Consider the following 6,519-nt stretch of genomic DNA (forward strand, 5'->3'; position numbering starts at 1 on the left):
TAGATATCTTAACAGATGAGAAGTGATATCTCATTGTAGTTTTGATTTGGATTTCCCTCATGATTAGTGAGGGTGAACATCTTTTGACGTGTCTGTTGGCCATCTGTAGGTTTTCTTTAGAAAAACATCTATTCGTGTCTTCTGCCCAATATTATTCAGATTATTTGTAGTTTTGGTGTCGTGTTGCATAAGTTCTTTATTTCTGATATTAACCTAGTTTCATATACCTGATGTGCAAATATTTTCTGCCATTCAAGGGCTTGCCTTTTCATTTTGTTATTGGGTTCTTTCGTTGGGCAAAACCTTTTCCATTTGCTGTAGTCCCACTTTATTTGCTTTTGTTGCCTTTGCTTTAGGTGTCAAATCCAAGAAATCACCGTGAAGACCTTTGCCAAGGAAATTACTGCCTATGTTTTCTGCCAGGGGTTTGGTGGTTTCAAGTCTTATATTCAGCTCTTTAATTAACTGAGTTAATTTTTGTGTTTGGCATAGGATACTGGTCCTATAGTTCCTTATTTTGTATGTGGCTGTCCAGTGTTCCCAGCACCACTTATTGAAAAGACTGTCCTTTCCCTGTTTTATATTCTTGGGCCTTTTGTCTAAATTAACAGACCATACATCTATGTAGGTTTTTTCCTCTTAGGCCTTCTAATTGTTTCCCATTCATCTCTGTGACTGTTTTTATGTCAATGCCATATGGTTTTGATTACTGTAGTTTTGCAGTATAGTTTGAAATCAGGTAGCATGATTATGTCCAGCTTTGTTTTTCTTTCTCAAGATTTCTATGGCTCCTCAAGGCTGCTTATGATTATATACAAATTTTAAGACTCCTTATTTTATTTCTGTAAACTGTGCCATTGGAATTATAGGGTTTGCCTTGAATCTTCATATTGCTCTGGATAGTATAGACAGTTTAACAGTATTCTTCCAGTCTAAAAACATAGAGTATGTTTCTATTTAATTGTGTTCTTCAATTTCTGTCATCAATGTCAGATAGTTTTCAAAGAAAACAAAGAAAGTTGTTTTGGGATAGAATGTTCTATATTCATTTATTAAGTCCATCTGGTCTAACATGTCATTTAAGGACAATGGTTTTCTTTCTTTTTTTTTTTTTAAGATTTTATTTATTTATTTGTTAGCACACACACAAGGGGAGCAGCAGGCAGAGAGAAAAGCTGGCTCCCCACTGAGCAAGGAGCCTGATGTGGGACTCGATCCTAGGATCCTGGGATCATGACCTGAGCTGAAGGCAGCTGCCTAACCTACTGGGTGCTCAGGTGTCCCAAGAATAATGTTTTTTTTTTTTTTATTGATTTTCTATTTAGATCTATTTAAATGGGATATTAAGGTCTCTTACTATTTCTCCCTTTTTACATGTTTTAATATTACTTTGTATATTTGATTGCTTTTATGTTGGGTTCATAAATATTTGTTATATTCTTTTCTTGGATTGACATTTTTATCAATACATGAAACCTTTATTTTTATTACAATTTTAAGTCCCTTTTGTCAGATATAAATATAGCTACCTCAGCTTTCTTTTGATTTCTGTTCTGATGAACTATGTTTTTTCCTCCCTTCAGTTTCTGTATGTAAATCCTTACATCAGAAGGGAGGTTCTTTTTTTTTATTATTATTTTAAAGATTATATATTTATTTACTTGACAGCGAGAGAGCAGGAACACAAGTGGGGGGGTTGGAGAGAAACAGGCTTCCTGCTGAACAGGGAGCCTGATGTGGGCCTTGATCCGAGGACCCTGGGATCATGACCTGAGCCAAAGGCAGACGCTTAACAACTGAGCTACCCAACTACCCCCTGAAGGGAGGTTCTTATAGACAACATATAGATGTATTTTTTAAAAAATCTATTCAACTAGTCTCTTTTGATTGGAGAACTTAGGTATGTAATTACTGACATTTTTGTAGTTCCTCTGTTCCTTTTTTTCTCTTATTGTCTTCCTTTGTGGTTTGATGACTTGGTGGCATTTTTAGAGTCCTTTCTTATTATCTTTTGTGCATATATTACAGGTTCTGCTTTGTTATTACCATGCGGCTTACATAAAAAATTTGTTATTTACAACAGCATCTTTTAATTTGATAAGTTCAAATATATTTTGAAGCTATATTTTCACGTTTTTTTATGTCACCTTTTACAACTTTTCTTTTAACCTTCATACAGCTTTGCAAGTGATTAATCTATTACCTTTATTTTATACTTCATCAGTATGATTTATGCTTTTATATGTTTTCTTGTTACTTAATTAGCACCCTTTCTTTCACAACTCTTAACATTTTTTCTAAGGCTGATTTAGTAATGAATTCTGTTTGCTTTTGCTCATCTGGAAAAGTCTTTCTCCTTAATTCTGATTAATAACTTTATTGGACATAGTATTCTTGGTTGAAAGAAAAGAATTTCTTTCAATACTTTGAATATATCATAACCTTCCCTTCTGGCCTACAATCTCCCCTGAAAGATCGGATAGTTTATTGAAGGTTCTCTTGTACATAACAAGTTATTTTTCCATCGCTCCTTTTAACAGACCCACCTTTTCTCTAATTATGTGTTTGAGTTTGGGTCTCTTTAGGTTCCTCTTATTTGGAATCTGAGCTTCCAGGAACTCTCTGTTTCTCTCCATAGGTTAGGGTAGTTTTCAGCCATTCTTTTCTTTTTTCCTTTAACTGGGTCCACCACTTTGTCCTGCCAGTCATCTGAAACCTCAGTCTGTTGGCTGTGGTGGCAGCTCCTTCAGGCTCAGAAATATAGTCAGGAGTAGCACTTCCCCTGCCATAAATGCCCCCTAATACCCCGGACCTGTCTTCCTATCCAAGTGCTGTCACTATTTATAGTCTGCCTTTGCTACATTGGCTGCTCCAACTCCCCTCACATATGGCTAAGGAACACAGATCCTGGCATGCACTAGTGGCGGGGGCGGGTCGCAGCCTCCTGTGTTCTCTCATTCTGGTGTCCACCTCAGTCATTATATCTTCAATTAAGTTTTCAGCCCATCTCTCTCTCTCTTCTGAGAAAACTGTAATGCCAGTGTTCATCTGCTTGATGTTGTCTTTTTATCTATCTTCACTTTCTTTCCATTTTTTTTTTCTTTTTGCTCCTCTGATGGAGGTTCTCAGTCATGTCTTAAAGTTGACTGACAGTTTCTTCTGCTTCATCTAATCAGTTGTTAAACCCCTTCTAGGGTTGTTTTTGCTTTTGTTTTTGTTTTTCATTGTAGTTATATGCTTCAGCTCAGTGATTTCTGTTTGGTACTTGTAGTTTCTCTTTGTTGAAGTTCTCACTGCGTTTAACCATTCTGAAGTTTGGTGAGCATCTTTATGACCATTACTTTGAATTCTGTCAGGTCATTTACCTCTACTTAAGGTTTTTTCCTGTGATTTATGTTGTTCTTTTGTTTGGAATATACTCCTCTGCTTTCCTTTTGCTTGACCCTTTGTGTCTGTGTATTGGACAAAACAGCCAGTTCTCCCAGTCTTGAAGGGTTAGTCTTATGTATGATAAAACTTACCAGTCAACTGTGCCCTGGCTCTTGGTTATCTCTCAAATTTGTGTGATTGTCAAAGTAGCCTATTTAATTTTAATAGCTCGTAATGGCTGATCTTGTGCCAAGACTTGGCTGTGTTCCAGAGTATAGGATTTCAGTAATCACTAAGATTCATGCTCACTGGAAGCCAGACTTGGTGGCAGCCACCTCTCCCCAGCCTCCTACTTTTTTAGGTTTACAAGGGGATGTTTAAGTGGATATTTACTGACAAGACTACTTATCAACTTGAATATCAAAAGAATGAATAAGGGAACTACTCATTGTGACACATACACAAGACCTCCATCATATAGGATATAGAAGGCATTTTAGTTTGTGAACCCTAGGCCAGAAATTCTTTATTCAGTCTACTATTTCTGGATTCCTACTATAATATACTACATTCCTGAAGAAGAAGAGTGAGGGCAGGAATGTAAAAATTAGTAAGCTATGTAGAATAATCTTTAAATCATAATTAATTACATTTTTGTATCTTCACCGTAATCTAGAACACAGTCCCTTGCAGACCTGGTTTAGATTTTTTTCTTTTATTGAGAGAGGGAGGGTGCATGCAAGCAAGGGGAGGGACAGAGACAGGGAGGGAGAGAATCTCAAGCAGACTTTCCCTGCGGAGCATGGAGCCTGACGTGGGGCTTCATCTCACACCACTGAGATCATGACTTGAGCTGAAATCAAAAGCAAGTTCCTTAACCAACAGAGCCACCCAGCACCTCACCTGATTCAGATTTTAAAATACCAAATACATTTTTAATCTTCCACATAAGTGTTTGGATGTTACTTTTGTATATTTAAGACTAAGTTCTTAGTAGTTACAGTAGTAACTGAACAGTAGGAAGACCAAGACAAAGACAAATAAATGAATACAGTTTTCCCAAAGCTGCAGTCTGAAAAGTTGATTCCATATAAATGAATGGGTTTCTTTCCTAGAAAATCCAAAGGATATAAGGAATAGAGATATGTAAAAAACTTCCTTGGGGCGCCTGGGCAGCTCAGTGGGTTAGGCCTCTGCCTTCAGCTCAGGTCATGATCTCCGAGTTCTGGGATCGAGCCCGGCACTGGGCTCTCTGCTCAGCGGGGAGCCTGCTTCCCCCCCCCCCCCCCCGCCTACCTGTGATCTCTCTCTCTCTGTCAAATAAAATCTTAAAAAAAAAAAAAAAGCTTTGAGAGGAAGAAGGATGACACCCTTTATACACTCAGTTTTCATTCCCTTTGCCACATTCATATTCCTTTCCAGCAGTTTATTGTCCACATGTTGTTTCTAAGCAACTGATGATACCACTGTCTCTGTAGGAGTTTTTGTTCAGAATATCAAGTTCTGCAATGGCCTCATCAGAAGTCATTTTAGCCTGTGTGCAGACAATCTCTGGGTTATTAGGGATCCTATAGTAAAATACAGGAAAGTTAAGAGCCAGCCTGGGGCAGACTGTGTGTGTAGACTGCATTTCTTTTTTGCTTTTAAGAAAAGCCACTTGGTATGCTCCTTGGAAACTTATTTGTTTTTGATCCTTACCCTTTGCAGCTTCAACAAGTCATACTAGGAATCATCTCCCTCCATTTTCAGATAGAGGACATTATTCTCTGGATCAGTTGCATTGGCTTCAAATACTTCTCCAACAATTCAAACACCGTAAGGCATATGGACTCCACTTGGTCCTGATAGTCCTTTATCAGTGGCAACTTTTTGTAGGAGATCTGTTTTCTGGTCTTTGCTGGAGAAAAAAGCACTGAATGGGTCCTCTATCCCCACCATGTTCATGTAGGCTACTGGGAGCATGTGGCAGTCCCTGTTGGACGGCCTTATTTTATCCCTGCCTTCAAGGAGGTGGCTGTGTCATTGTGGTGTTCATCCTACTTGGCCGCCTCAACCTTCTGTATCTGCTCTGTCTTCTCCTTGGGAGGAGGGAGAGAAGGGTGAGGGCATATGAAGTAGAGGCCGTTGGCACTCATGTGCCTCGACAGCAGCCTCAGTCCCGCCACATGGATCTGCTTTTGGCTTTACCTGAGGATCCTTCCAGTCTCCTCCTTTCCTGGAGTCCATGGGTGGGGTGCCTCCAGAGGGAAGCTTTTAAAGGATCCAAATGCAGGGGGCAGTCCAAGGTGGCAGTGGAGGAAAACCCTGAATTCATGTCCACCCCCAGACACACTCAATCTACACCTACATGTAGAGCAATTCCTCTTGAAGTAGAACTGAGATCTGAACAAACCATCCTCTGTCTATACAGCAACAACAGAGGGGCCACGTAGAGAAGAGTAGGAGAGACACGGTAGCAACTGGAACCCCATCCCCAATGCGGAAACCTGCAGCAGGGAGGGTTATCAGTGAGGGGCCCATACCCAGACTCCCTTACACTGGGACAGCACGAGAAACCAACCGCTAGAAGGGCACCTGGACTGTAATTGAAGGAAATCTACTAATTAATCTCGGACTGTCTGCCTAATAGGCCGGGAGATGCTGGAACTCGGTACTGTCAACAGAGACAGGATCCAGGCATTCTAGCCAGCCCACTAGGGCTAGGCCCATGTGCCCAGAGACTCGAGCTGATGTCAGGTAACCCCAGCTCCTGTCTGCTTGAACTCTAGCCAGATGCTGCGGCAGCCCCAATGCAGCATGCCCCGACAGGCCGGCCAGGCCAGTGCTAGAGTAGCAGTGGCCCCAGAGGATGTTCCGACACAAGACAACAGCTTCAAGACAGAGAGAGGTGGGTAACTATTCTGCCTAGGGCCAACACAGAAAGGCAAACAAAAGGAAGAGACAGAGGATTCACTTCTAAACAAATGTAGAAGATAAAATGCCACAAAAAAAAAAAATCTTAATGAATTGGAAGTAGTTTATTTGGTAATGAGTTAAAAGTAAGGATCATGAGGATGCTCACAGATCTCAGAACCAATCAGAACTGAAGACTACAATAAATGACATGAAAAATACAGTAGAGGGAACGAACAGCCAATTAGAGGATATACG

General features: G+C 40.1%; 1 pseudogene; it reads right to left on the reverse strand.

Moving 5' to 3' along the window:
• Positions 1-4,736: 4,736 nt before the first annotated feature.
• Positions 4,737-5,504, reverse strand: LOC122918398 (annotated as a pseudogene).
• Between the last annotated feature and the right edge of the window lie 1,015 nt (positions 5,505-6,519).

Source organism: Neovison vison, chromosome 1 (assembly GCF_020171115.1).
Source record: "Neovison vison isolate M4711 chromosome 1, ASM_NN_V1, whole genome shotgun sequence".
NCBI lineage: Eukaryota > Metazoa > Chordata > Mammalia > Carnivora > Mustelidae > Neogale > Neogale vison.